Source organism: Archocentrus centrarchus, chromosome 20 (genome assembly GCF_007364275.1).
Source record: "Archocentrus centrarchus isolate MPI-CPG fArcCen1 chromosome 20, fArcCen1, whole genome shotgun sequence".
In the NCBI taxonomy this organism is placed as follows: domain Eukaryota; kingdom Metazoa; phylum Chordata; class Actinopteri; order Cichliformes; family Cichlidae; genus Archocentrus; species Archocentrus centrarchus.
In genome coordinates, this window is record NC_044365.1 from 6,078,962 (window position 1) to 6,093,783 (window position 14,822).

At 40.3% G+C, this 14,822-nt stretch overlaps 1 pseudogene; it reads left to right on the plus strand.

Moving 5' to 3' along the window:
• Positions 1–98: 98 nt before the first annotated feature.
• Positions 99–14,131, plus strand: LOC115799660 (NACHT, LRR and PYD domains-containing protein 12-like; annotated as a pseudogene).
• The last annotated feature ends 691 nt before the right edge of the window (positions 14,132–14,822 follow it).

Consider the following 14,822-nt stretch of genomic DNA (forward strand, 5'->3'; position numbering starts at 1 on the left):
TTCAGCTTTTATTTCTGAACAACTCTCAGTGCGGCGTCTACGGGTTTTGTTGTTTTAGTTTGGGGGGGGGGGGGGGGGGGGGGGGGGGTGTAATGATTAAACAAGCGCGAGAACAAGCCGTAAAACAGGAAGTGTTTCAAAGTCAGACGGGGGAAACAATGCTGGTAGTTTGATATTTTCTTAAACTCTCAAAATGTTGACTGACTTTATTTATGTGTTGTTGTATTTCCTGTTTGGCCAGTTTTGAGTGTGACTGACTTTTTTATTCTTGCATGCTGCAGCTCTGTTTCCAGCTCACATTAAGTGAACAAGGATGAATGATTTGGAAGACATTGCAGAGTCTCCGGGATCCGGCCGGTCCAAAGAAAACCGTCCCTTTTTCAGTGAACCTGGACCTTCACACACAAAGTAAGAAACTGTTATTTACTGTAAACAAAGGTGATTCATGTAGCAGCAGGAGAAAAATGACTGCGGTCGAGCCAGCTGCACCTCGAGTTTTCTTGCTCCTCTTGTCGACATTACCTGAAACAATGTAACAAGTCTTTATGCTGCAAGTTTGAAACAGTTCACATTATTATTATTATTATTATGAGTGGTGGTGGTGGTTTATTGTATAGGAATGCTGTTAGAAGTGATGTAACAATTTCACTTACCTTTAGACACGTTAGGCCTGAATCATGAAGTGCTCAGACTGCCCATCAGGCCTCCTACCTCAGCTTGCATCTCCTCTCTTCACCCACTGGCCCTCTCTTTAGTGCACAGATGTGCTTTTGAAAGGCACTTTCCTGGCCACAATGACTGTTTTAATGTTTTTGGAGGGTTTTTTTTGTTGTTGTTTTTGGAGGGTTTTTTTACTTAATTGGAGCCATTTCTGGATCTGTGACGCTGTCCTCAGACGTACCATTTTAGACTTGTACAACACAGCAGCTGTAATTTAAACTGGGAGCACTGGAGCTCTGTGTTTGGGAGCGATTACTGATTAGACTGCTTACTGCGCCTGACTCCAGCTGAACCTGGATAGGCCCACCTCTTCAAGTATGCCACCACATGGTTTGCTTGTCTGTACACTTACACAGTACACAGCCATCACACTTGTCAAAAGAACTGGACTTTGGGGGTCATACAAGTTGGAATATGGTATGGACCGCCAAGTGTGAGTACAGCCTTGGAGGTCAGGTGGCTGCAAAAGGAGAGGAACTTAAAACTGCTTGTTTCAGACACTGGGAGGACTAAGGGCTCCACAAAGGCCTGATAAAGGAAATCAGTGTGGATTATTATGAAGTGTGAATCATGCAGAGCTGATGTAGTTAGCGCACCTGAGGTCCCTTTTAAAGCTTAATTATTTCAAATGGGCTAAAGAGACTTTTATCCAAACAAATTAACATTTGAAGACTGAGAGGTCTCCAGCTGTCACTGGATAACTGGTTTAACACGATTCTGTTGCATAATGAATCCAAGAGCAGCAGTTGCATAATGTGTCCACTCACCATAACGCCAACATTCTGCTAGAGACACAGAAACATTTAGTTAAAAAAAAAAATCCCAGAAGTGCAAATACAGATTTGTTAAAGTCTGACAGCTTCATATAATACAAACAGCGAAGTGTTTATTTAATGCAGAGTGTCTGAAACAGGCAATAAATTACAGATTTGTGTTAATGGAAAAATACAAACGGGACAGACACGAAGATAAATACAGGTGTGAAAAATAGAAAAAATAATTGAATTATTTCAAGCATTAACACAACAAGATGTCTTAAGCTCAAATAAGTATATGCCAGATACACCATTAATTAAGGATTTTGTGTGTTTGTGTGTGTGTAGTAGTTTGAATACATTGTGTTACCGCCAAGGGGGGTCATTGTTAATATTTCATGAAAATAGTATTATTCATTAAATAGTGAATTTTGGCGTGTTAGCCCTGTGACAGAGTGACAACCTGTACAGGTGTACTCTGCCTCTCGCCCTGTGTCAGCTGTGATAGGTTGCAATTTAAGACACAATTTAAGTCACTTAAATTGTGTCTGAAATTCAGAATATGAATCTTCACCTAAATCTGTGATCATGGGCTCTGTAACAGATCAGCAAATTGGGTCTTAGTCCACCATCACAGCAGGAGGATCCAAAACAGATCAGGATCCCAGATTCAGGGCGCATAAGGCCCAGATCCAGTTCAGGCTCCAGTCATTTCCCACCTCATCCAGTCCAGATCTGTTCATAAAGGCTTCATTTTTCCCAACAATCTGTATTCTATAATTAAGATGACTTATCCTCCCAAAACTGTACTGAAATATTTAAAATCTATAAAAGCTGAAACATTTCTGAAAACATGTTTGATTAGATTATTTTGGTTTAGTTTTTTAGAATGAAAGGCCTGTTTAAGGTCATGCCAAAGGATCTCAGTTGGATTTAAGTCTGGACTTTCTTGGCTGCTCCAAATCCTTCAGTTTGGGGTTTTTTCGTTTGCTTTTTTGAGCCGTTCAGCGCTGCACTTGCTGTGTGTTTTGGTTCATTGTCCTGCTGCATAACCCCAGTGTGCTCGAGCTTCAGGACACAAACTGATGGCCAAACAGCAGAATTCATGGTTCCATCAGTTGTCCAGGTGAAGCAGCAAATCAGCCCCAGACCATCACACTTACCACCACCATGTTTGACTGTTAGGATGATGTTCTTTATGAAATGTGTCGGTTTTAAATTCAACTTTTGTCTCAGTAAACAGAATATTTTTGGTAAATGTGGGATGAGCCTTTGTGTTGATGTTGTTCTGGGCTATTTTATGATCTCCTGGGTGTCAGTGCACTTTGGAGTAATTTTGGTAGGCTGGCCACTCCTGGGAAGGTTCCCCACTGTTCCGAGTTTTCTCCATCTGTGGGTAATGACTCTCACTGTGGTTCATTGTCCAATAACCTCGCACAGTAGCTCGGGCTCCTTCCCCACCAGAGAGGGAACATTCCATGTCCCGATGGCCAGACTCGATAGCTGGGGATTGGTCCACCTGGGCCTACGCTCTTGGCCGCTGCCCGGCACACATTACACCTGACCTCTGTGACGCCTACAGGAGGGTGGGCCCATGCCTCCTCTTCAGGCTGTGCCTGAGAAGACTACTATTATTTTTTTTAATCCAATTAATCACCTTTCTAAGTGCCTAAACATGCTCAAACCTGGGGAAAATTTCCATATTTTATTGATCTCGAACATGGATGGTAAAAAATGGCTCTAGAACAGCATCTACAATATTTTAATGAAGCTGCAGATGCTCTGCATGTTTGATTAAGCTGAGTTTTATGCCAGATGTACTTCCTGATGCAGCCCCTGAGAAGAAGTGAGGAGAGTTTATATATATTTATATCAATGCAATATTATGGTTTGGTGCAAATGTAATTCTAACACAAAGGGAGAATATCATGAGACTTCACATTTATTTGGATTCTGAATTTGAGACACATTAAAACTGTGTTGACTCTGTAGCTTCTTGGTGCTGTTCAAGATTAAACATGTATGTAAATCACACTCCTTTAGTAAAAGTTTATGATTTTCCAGATGTCAGCATCACAGAAACACATCTCCAGGATCCAGCTGTGACTCTATGAAGACTGACCGGTCCAAAGAAAACCCTCCATTCTTCAGTAATGATCCTGAACCCTCAAACACAACGTAAGAGACTTTTTCTACTGTAAGCTGGTCGGCTGTTGAGCTTACAGCAGTAAGACCATTTTTTTTTATAAAGCACGTTTAAAACCAAACTGCTTTGCAATAAAAAAAGAGGAAAAACAGAACGCTTCCCAGATTATGTAAGAAAAATGCTTTACATGGAATTCTTATTACAAGAATGATGTCCATTTAAAAAATAAATAAATAAATAAAAGGTATTTTGTATGCATGGAATGACCCTTTGCATACTTTGCAGCAATTTTTGAACACAAACTTTCAAACACAAACTTGCTAGAACCTCTTACAAGGATGTAAAGGGAACATTTCTGAAATACCTCAGACCAACATCGTGGTAACATCTGCAGTTGGTTCAGCGTTCATGACTAGACATCGAGGGGAAAAGTGTTATTCAGCATCAAACTGTTTGTCATCCAAATATTTCCCAGCAACAAGAGACCGCTAAAGTGAAACAATAAAGTTGACTCGTGTTTAAGTGAAAAACTATTGCTGACAAAAATAAAAAGCTTCTTATGTAGCAGGTGTGAAAGAGACTACATACACTTGTTCACCCCAGGCTGTGCTGGCTGTCCTGCTAGCAGCTGGTAAGCTACTGCTACTGTATGATGAAGTGAGCAGTGTAGCACAGAACTGAAGAGAGTGGCCCATAGATCAGTTCATTGTGATTCTATGTAATTTTCTTTTGGTACAAGAATAAAAGGAAGATCCTCAAGAAGAGGGAACTGCTCAACACTCAAAACCACAACAGAGCTGTTGTGTTTATGTCATGTTGATTTTTGTTTTTTTTTTTTTTTTAAAGCCTAAATTTACTATACTCTGTTTTATTTAACAGAATATTTTATCCATATCATAGAAATAGGAAGAGGTGTCGTTTGACTCTGGAAGAGCAGCTACCCTGTTGTGCTTTGTGTAAGGAAGGCCTGAAGGATCCAGCCTCTCCCAGTTGTGGACACTGGTTCTGCAGACAGTGCATCACGTCATACTGGGACCAGTCTGCCTCACCAGGGGATTCCTCCTGTCCCCAGTGTGGAAAACGATCAAGAGCAAAACTTGGTAAGCTACGCTAAATGAATAAAATCCAAACTATTCATATTCAGTCCTTATGTTTTTAAAAATATACTGAAACTTGATCACTTCTACGACAGTTTAACTTCTTTGACTTTTTCCACATATTTCTGCAGATGATGGTCTGCAGGAGGTTTTAGATGAACATAAGCTTAGTCTGAGGAAGAGATGTGAATGTGTAACCGAAGGAACTAATGAAAAAGCAAGTGGAACCTTTCTCAACAAGATCTACACTGAACTCTATATCACAGATGGGCAGAGTGAAGACATTAATACTCAACATGAGGTGAGGCAGCTTGAGACAGGTTCCAAGAAGGAAACTATCCAAGACACTGCAATCAAGTGCCATGAAATCTTTAAAACCTTCCCCGACCAACAGAGACCCATCAGAGTGGTTCTGACCAACGGCGTCGCTGGCATTGGAAAAACCTTCTCAGTGCAGAAGTTCACTCTGGACTGGGCAGAGGGCTTGGAGAACCAGCACATCAATATGGTGATCCTCCTTTCATTCAGGGAGCTGAACCTGATCAGAGATCAGCAGTACAGTCTTGTCAAGCTGCTCCATGTTTTCCATCCAACATTACAGATGGTCCCAGCAGAGAAGCTCGCTGTCTGGAAGCTTCTGTTCATCTTTGATGGCCTGGATGAAAGCAGACTTTCATTGGATTTCAACAGCAGTCTGGTTGTATCAGATGTCACGCAGACGTCATCAGTCAGCGTGCTACTAACAAACCTCATCAGTGGGAATCTGCTTCCCTCAGCTCTCGTCTGGATAACTTCCCGGCCTGCAGCAGCCAGTCAGATCCCTCTTACATGTATTCACAGGTTAACAGAAGTACGAGGCTTCACTGATGCCCAGAAAGAGAAGTACTTTAGAAGGAGATTTAGTGATGAAGAGCTGTCTAGCAGAATCATCTCCCACATCAAGATGTCCAGGAGCCTCCATATCATGTGTAGTATCCCAGTCTTCTGCTGGATCACTGCTACAGTGTTGGAGAACATGCTGACTACAGAGCAGGAAGATCTACCCAAGAGTCTGACTGAGATGTACTCACATTTCCTGCTGGTTCAGACAAAAAGGAAGAAGAACAAGTACCATGATGGACACCAGGACACGAAGAAGAAGAAGAACAAGAAGGGTAAAAACAACAACAACAAATTACATGAGCTGACAGATACTGACAGGAAAATTCTTCTTAAGCTGGGGAGGATGGCATTTGAACATCTGCAGAAAGGAAACATCATGTTTTACCAAGAAGACCTGGAGCAGTGTGGTCTGGATGTGACAGAGGCTTTGGTGTACTCGGGAGTTTGTACAGAGATTTTCAAAAGCGAGTGTGTGATCTTCCAGAAGACAGTCTACTGTTTTGTTCATCTGAGTATTCAAGAGTTTCTAGCTGCTGTCTATATGTTTGAGTGTTACTCCAAGAGAAATACAGAGCATCTGAAGGCCTTCCTGGGGAAAGACTGGGAATACAACAGTAACACGTCTTTGAATGACTTCTTGGATGGAGCTATGAAGAAATCCCTCAGAAGTAAAAATGGCCACCTGGATTTGTTTGTTAGATTCCTTCATGGCCTTTTTCTGGAGTCCAACCAGAGACTGTTAAGAGGCCTGCTGGGTTCTGTGAAGAACAGTCCAGAATTCATCCAGAGAGCCATCAACAACCTGAAGAACCTAGACATGTATGAAATCTCTCCTGACAGAAGCATCAATATTTTCCACTGTTTGATGGAGATGAATGACCTCTCAGTACATACAGAGATCCAAGAGTTCCTCATGTCAAAGAACAAAACAGAGACAAAACTCTCTGTGATCCACTGCTCAGCTCTGGCCCACATGTTGCAGATGACAGACGAGGTTATGGATGAGTTGGACCTGAGCAAGTACAATACGACAGTGGAAGGACGACGGAGGCTGATCCCAGCTGTGAGGAACTGCAGAAAGGCTCGGTGAGTCCAGATATGACTACCATTATAACTCAGTGTGGATTAGTTGTTGAGTTTTACAAATATACAGACTTTAGATTGTCATCCAGATATTTGTTCTGTAAAATCTATAATTAAGATTTAATTTCTATAATAATGTAATATACACTAAACCCGACATTTTTAAATGCTGCTCCACTTCTTTTGTAACCCTACTGGGGGTTAGCTGTATGTTCTCACAGATGTTCCTGAGCTTTTTCAAATGCTGTGGAAAAGCTCATTTCTGCCGCTTGTATCTACAATCTCATTCTTTCGGTCACTACCCAAAGCTTGTGATCATAGGTGAGGGTCGAGATTTCCTTTCCTTTCACACTCCGCTTTCACGCTCTGCTTCCTCTTCACCATGGCAGGCTGGTACAGCATCCGCATTACTGCAGACGCAGCCCCAATCAGTCTGTCAGTCTTCCACTCTCTTCTACCATCACTCATGAACAAGACCCTGAGATACTTAAACTCCTCCACTTGGAGCAGCAATTCATCCCTGAGCTGGAGTGGGCACTCCACCCTTTTCTGGCTGAGGACCAAGACCTCAGGCTTAGTTGTGTTAATTCTCATGCCAGCCGCTTTACATTTGGCTGCAAATCATTCCACTGCAAGCTGGTGGCCACCACCTGATGAAGCCAACAGGACCACATCATCCTCAAAAAGCAGAAATAAGTTTCTGAGGCCACCAAGGTGGAAGCCTTCCACCACTTGGCTATCCTTAGAAATTCTGTCCATAAAAATTATAAACAGAATCAGTGACAAAGAGTCCACAAGAAACAAGTCCGACTTATTGCCAGCAATACAGGCCAAGCTCTCCCTGCGGTTGTACAGGGACTAAGTGGCCCACAACAATCGCGAGAAGCCCCATACTCCCAGCACCCCCACAGGATACCCCAAGGGACGTGGTCAAATCCTTTCTCCAAGTCCACAAAAAACATGTAGACTGGATGGGCAAACTCCCATGCCTGCTCAAATATCCTCGAGAGGATAAAGAGCTCATCCGGTGTTCCGTGACTAGGATGAAAATTGTTCTTCCTGAATCCAAGGTTTGACTATCGGACAGACCCTCCTTTCCAGCACCCTGGCATAGACCTTACCAGGGAGGCTGAGGAGTGATTCCCCTGATAGTTGAAGCACACCCTCCATTCTCCCTTCTGGAAAATGGGGACCACCCTGGTCTTCTATTCTATTCTATTCTATTCATATAGTTAATCAATTATATTTACATATTTTGTAATGTACTACTACAGATTTTTTGGCTGTGGACTTGCAGAGCCTCATTGTGAGGTTGTGGTCTCAGCTCTGAAATCCAACCCCTCCCATCTGATAGAGCTGGACCTCAGTGAGAATTACCTGCAGGATTCAGGAGTGGAGCTGCTATCAGCTGGATTGGAGAGTCCAAAGTGCAAACTTGAAACTCTGAGGTGAGTTCAAGTTGTTGTAACTTTTAATTTTTTTATTTTATTATATTTTTTCATAACCGCCCGCCCCCCCAAATTCACCACATTAAGAATGCAGTAAATGGAGTCTGAAACATATGTCTAAATTAGCATACTTCTGTTGATGAGCAATAATCACAAACTAACACCTCCTATTACCAGTTTTTATTCTCTTTTTATATAAATAGATATTTATATAAATGCATTTATTTAACTATGGATACTTGCGAGTAATTTTAATCTGAATTTCTGTTATTACTGCAACTCACACTAAATTATTCAACAGTTTAATATCTATTAACACTAAGTTTAACACTAACTTAGTCTAGCTGAGCACTCCTAGCAATTTCTTCCTACTTACTGAGGGCTACGTCATCATTGAGTGAACAGTAACTGGGCTGTTTATGGCTTGATGATCACTTTTCCACCTTAGATCAGAGTCACGATATAGATGAGCCTTTCCAGAAAATGTAAAGGTATGTAACAATGATGTTCTGGTTCTATTTAGTGCAAATATGATTTTCTCGATGGAAGCACCTGTATGGTATACTAAAGAACCGATGCACAAAACCGTTATTAGTAAGCTCATGTAATGGATTCTTTCATGAGAAAAAAAATGTTTGCCCCAATATTCTCATTTTTAGCAGGGGGTGTTTGGGAGGTCACCCAAAGTGTTCAGTGGATCAGAGGGTACAGGCAAGCATAACAAACAAATGTGAGCAAGTATTGCTTTTCTCAGATGCAGGTATGAGAAGCCAAACAATTCAGGGAACTCAGGAAGCTGCTGAAATCAAAGTAATACATTTCCGTCATTCAGCGCTTGAAAGTTATAGATTCCTTTAATTTAAAATTTAGAACCAGCAGATCTCCTGAGGACATTGTGAGCTGAAATGTGTGCAGCCAAATGCATGGTGATCCAGGTATTTAGGTTCTGGGGACAGAATTCAAAAGTTTTGCAATGACAAAATTATGTATGAATGTTGTGTTTATGTTGGAACAACATCTGCACAAGGCTGACTTATCAAATAATATCAATGTGTTTTAAAATGAGGCACAGGATGAACTAATACTACTTAAAGAATTTTATGCTTTTATAGTTGCTACATTCCCCTCTTTGTCTCTCTCTGATATACACTGACTGGCTATTTTGTTCAACTACTCGTTAGCACAAATATTTAGTCAGCCAATCACATGGCAGCAACTCGGTGCATTTAGGTAGAAATGATCATGGTGACCTCCTGAAGTTCAAGCTGAGCATCAGAAAGGGGAAGAAATGTGATGTTTGAATGTTGCATGGTTTGTTGGTGTCAGACAGGCACTGAGTATTTTAGAAACATCGTCTGGAATTTTTTCCCCAGAGTGTAAATTCAATAACCCTCACAGGTAAAACTCAGGACATCATGTTGAACTTGATATTAAACCCCTGAACAGATCTGATTGTATTATGAATTTGTTTATCTTCATGTTTTGCTCTTCAGACTGTATCGCTGCAGTTTGACAGAGAGCAGCTGTGCTTTTCTGGTCTCAGCACTGAAGTCCAACCCCTCCCATCTAAAACATCTGGACCTGAGTGAAAACCAGCTGCGGGATTCGGGAGTGAAGCAACTGTGCGACTTTCTCGGCAATCCACACTGTAAACTGGAGCATCTGAGGTGAGTCAGTCTTTACGCTGTATGCTTTATATATTATAGTGATACAAACTTCTTGGTGACACTAAGCTGCAGACACCTCACACCTCACTCCACTGCAAGCAAGCAAAAACTGTACCTGAATTTAAATGCAGCCACCATCCTCTTTAAAGTCACCTCCATTGTGTAGCTCTGGTGGTGAGTGATGTTTCTTATTTTTGTGGCCAAAAATCTCAAGACATTACAGTAAAACAGTGTTAACAGCTAAACATGGGAACAAATGATCATATAAGAGGGAAAAACGTCAGCTATGGGCTGCTGCACTCCTGACTTTAGGTGTATGACCTCAGTCTGCAGTGTGGGCTGTAGGTGAGATCATCAGTGATGATGCTCATATGAAGGTGGCCTACATAGTACTTTCATGAAGCATGAATCTATACTAGCTCTGAGGTAATCGAGACAATAAGGGATAGTAGCAAATTTTTAAAATCAGGTAAGGTTTTTGCTTTTTCACAGAACATTTACATTGCACTGTTTATTTGGTGTATTTTTCATTTTTGAGTAGAATGTAAAATAAGTATCCATGTGTGTATATAATGGATATAAATAAACGATTTCAGGTAGGAACTTTGTCTTCTACACAGTTCATCTTTAATTTTTCTCCTTTTGGCAGATTAAGGTGCTGCAGGATGTCCGAGAACATTGGTGCTTCTCTTGGCTCAGCTCTAAAGTCCAACCCCTTTCATCTGAAACATCTGGAGCTGAGTCAAAACAGGCTTCAGGACTCTGGAGTAAATGAGCTATCAGGCTTTCTTGAAAGTCCACACTGTAAACTGGAGGGTTTGCGGTCAGTTTACTGTTATTGTTACAGTTTTTATATGGTTGAAGTGCTCGCTACTGTTTTTTTTGTCCTAATTATGTTACAGCTCCCAAAGTTTGCAGCCACATTTTTAATGCAATTTCAGAAATGATTTCTGATTATTGTTACTGAGTCTTAAGAACTTTCACTGAGGTTCAAGTATAGATGTGGATGCTTCAATATAGTCGTTATCCAGTACCAAGAAACCTGACTGACATTTATAGATGTATGAATGCTGTGCTGACATTGGAGTCTGTTATGAAGCTGATTCACATTAATATACTGAAAAATTAATGCATTAATTTTAGAGTAAAACACAGTATCAACACCCTTAAACCCCAAGCATATCTAAATGGATTATAAACAATTTTATTGACATGATTTGTTCTTTGTTTAGATTGCTTCGCTGTGCTTTTCACGGGAACGGCTGTGTTTCTCTGGTCTCAGCTCTGAGGTCCAACCCCGCCCATTTGAGACATCTGGACCTGAGTGACAATGAACTGGAAGATACGGGAGTGGAGCAGCTGTGTGGTTTTCTGGAGAGTCCTAACTGTAGACTGGAGACTCTGAGGTGAGACTCCACAGTTTGTTGTGTGCTGAGACTAATGTGAACGTTATGGTGACACTAACCTAGAAACAAAATGGTGAATCACACTGTAGATTCTGGGGTCAGCGCCTCGACCCCCATTCACACCTTTCTTCAGGTGACCTCAATAGGTCACTTGATAGAATGGGCCCATGTTGGTTTCACCTCAAACTACTGATTGTAATGACTCTGGAGCTTGAAAAAAAAAAAGGCGACTGGACTTCTTTTTTTGTTTCTTGAAGACGTTTCACCTCTCATCCGAAAGGCTTCTTCAGTTCTCAACCAAATGGTGGAGAGGCCCAGGTATAATGACCCACACCTTCTTTCACACCTTGGCCCATGTGATTATGCACATGAACAACAGTGGAGCACAACCCCTTTCAGGGAACTACACCCACTGGGGTTTAAAATCCTGGGTCTCCACCTTTGGTTTGAGACCTGAAGAAGCCTTTCTGATGAGGTCCTCAAGAAACTAAAAAGTCTAGTTGTCCTTTTTTTTTTTTCTTTTTTTTTTCTTCAAGCTCCAGAGATACTATGACCTGCACAGAACCTGCACAGACATATTTGTTGTGTATGTCTTTGTTTAAAAAAAGCAGAATGGTGCCATAAATAGTGATGAGAACACTTCATTTTTTAAAAAAAACTTGCATCTTTCTGCAATTTAATTATTATTCCAATCTAAACAGATCATAAATCCCTGAAGAATTTAAAAGAAGAATTCTCCTAACTTTTATTTAGATTATATTCCTGTCGTTTGCTGGGGATCGGTTGTGCTTCTCTGGTCTCAGCTCTGAAGTCTAACCCCTCACATCTGAGAGAGCTTGACCTGAGCTACAATAAGCTGCAGGATCCAGGCGTGGAGCAGCTGTGTGGTTTTCTGAAAAGTCCACATCACAAACTGGAGGCTCTGAGGTCAGACACCATTTTTAATTACATGCTGATATTGATTTTTTTTTTTTTTTTTTTTTTTTTTTAAAGTGATGATGATATTAAAGACATAAGTCTGATACTACACTGTTGCACTGTGTGGACTAGAAGATTTGAGTTGCTGACTATTTACTTTAAAAAAATTTGACCTATCTGGTTGAATTATAAGTTGTTTATATATATATATATATATATATATATATATATATATATATATATATATATATATATATATATATATATATATATATATATATATATATATATATATATATATATATATATATATATATATATATATATATATATATTAGGGGTGGGACTCGATTAAAAAAATTAATCGAATTAATTACAAGCTTTGTAATTAATTAATCGAAATTAATCGCATTTCAATATTTAACATGATAAATATTAATTTAAGTTTAGTTGATGAATGAATCAATATACATAAGCTTAAATTTCAAGATTTTGTTTATTTTCCCACCAGTCTACTACACAGACCAATGAAGGGTGGAAGTGCTCCTGTGATAAGCAAACACCTGAAATTAAAGTTAAGCATCATAACTGGATAGTTTTATTCAACATTAATGTCTCACTTAATATAGCTGGAAATTAATCATTCACTCAGCTGTATTCCTTGATGTTGTTATGCTTGTTTTAACAGCTTATTTTGAATTAAAGACTTAAAATTAAACCACAAAAAGGAGAAAAAGTTCGTTCTCCGTTTAAACAGCTGCTTTTACACAGCTGTGCTTTGCACTCACGGTTGCTAGGTGACATGAGCTACGCAGAGGTGACGGCAGCTGATATGAAGGCTAGCTGCTCACTTCCGGCCTTTGTGGTGTTCGTGGGCTGCGAAAGACGTGGGCGGGTCCTTCGCAGGATGCGGCCCCTAATTTGGACATTGTGCGTCGATATAATCTGTATGCCGGGAACTCGTGCACTGAGAAACGCTCCACGGTGCAAAGTGCGATTAAAATGCGTTAAAATTTTTAACGCGTTAATTTCCCCGTAATTAATTAACCGAAATTAACGCGTTAAAGTCCCACCCCTAATATATATATATATATATATATATATAAATAATTGTTTTTTTTTTTTTTAATGCAGGATCAGATGGTGCAATCTGTCAGAGACCAACTGTGCTTCTTGGTCTCAGCTCTGAAGTCTACCCCCTCCCGTTCTGAGAGAGCTAGAGTTGAGTGGAACGAGGTTCGAGATGCAGATGTGCAGCAGCTGTATCAGCTTGTGGACGTGCTGAGGTCAGTAGATGGATGCAAACCTGTAGACTTCTCAGTGGCTGCTCTTCTGAATGCTGCTGTGACAGGAAACTAACGGCAGGCGTCTAAACTGCACTGATAAATAGTCAGCCAATCACATAAGTCAGAAGCTTGTTGTGACGTATTTATGTTGACATGAAGACAGTTGCGTTGAAATAAAGCTGGATTTCAGCTTACAGCCTATAGAGATGGTAGTGTCCATCATCATTTCTAGCATCAGTCTTTTCTTTCTTGTTTTTATTAGAACACTTAAAACTCGCCTGTTTCTTTGTCACAGCTCTGAGATCAGTCTGACTGAAGCCTGCAGATCACTGGCTTTCTTTTGTCTGGGAATCATCATTATTCAGTTGCTGTGTGAATACTCGATACACTGTATCACTGATTTGAAGGCTTATGCGGTGAGGCTTAGTAACTGTCATTTGCCACCTCTGCTGCTTTACAGATCGGAGTCGTTCTGAGCAGAGAGGATTGAGCGGCGTCCTGGTGGTGATAGCGCTAAGGAATTTTATTCTGACTCCATGTTGTTTTTTTTTTTTTGTTTTTGTTGTTTTTCCCCTCAGTGGACTCACGTGACTCTTCTGAAGCCCATTTTCATGAATCCAAACCAAAATTACACAAGACCAGATTTTCCAGAGAATCATCATACTCATACTCAAAGCTGTGCTGGGCAGATTCTGGCTGTCCAACTGAAGACGACACCTTGAAAGCAAAGATGTTTTGAAATAAATGTTTTGCAATAAAATGCATACCACTGTCTAATGAATTATTTTATAATATTAAGAACAGCATAACTCGCTACTGGCAAGCAGCAGCAATACCACCTTAATATTTCACAACTCAACAACAAGCCTACTTTCTCTCCTTCAATGATATATTCTGAAAGGCGAGCTGCTGCCACCTCTCCTGATGCATTTTAGCTGATTAGAGTGTGGCACCAGGTGTCTTCAATATTGAACCTTTTCACAATATTCTAATTTTCTGAAATACTGAATTTGTGGTTTTCATTAGTTGTCAGTTATAATCATCAAAATTAAAAGAAATAAACGTGTGAAATGAATGAATGAATATGATGATCATGATCATAAAATTCTAATTTTACAACCAGCACCTGTATATAAACTTTGCTTTGCCTGTGTAAGAATTATTTTGTGATAAGTAGGATTTTGTGGGCTTTTACAGAGCTATTGACAGTCATCTTTTTAAATTGCCTTCAATTTTTTTTAAACAACATGCAACCACTTTTAAAAGCAAAGATGACCAAAAACGGCTATTTAAGAATCCTCTAATTTTAATCTGTGCTGTAGATTTTGGTCGGAGACTGCGGGACATTGATTGGAGTTAACACCTCGTGTATTCCCCTTGTTGGCCGGTAGGTGGCACACGTACATTTCCAACC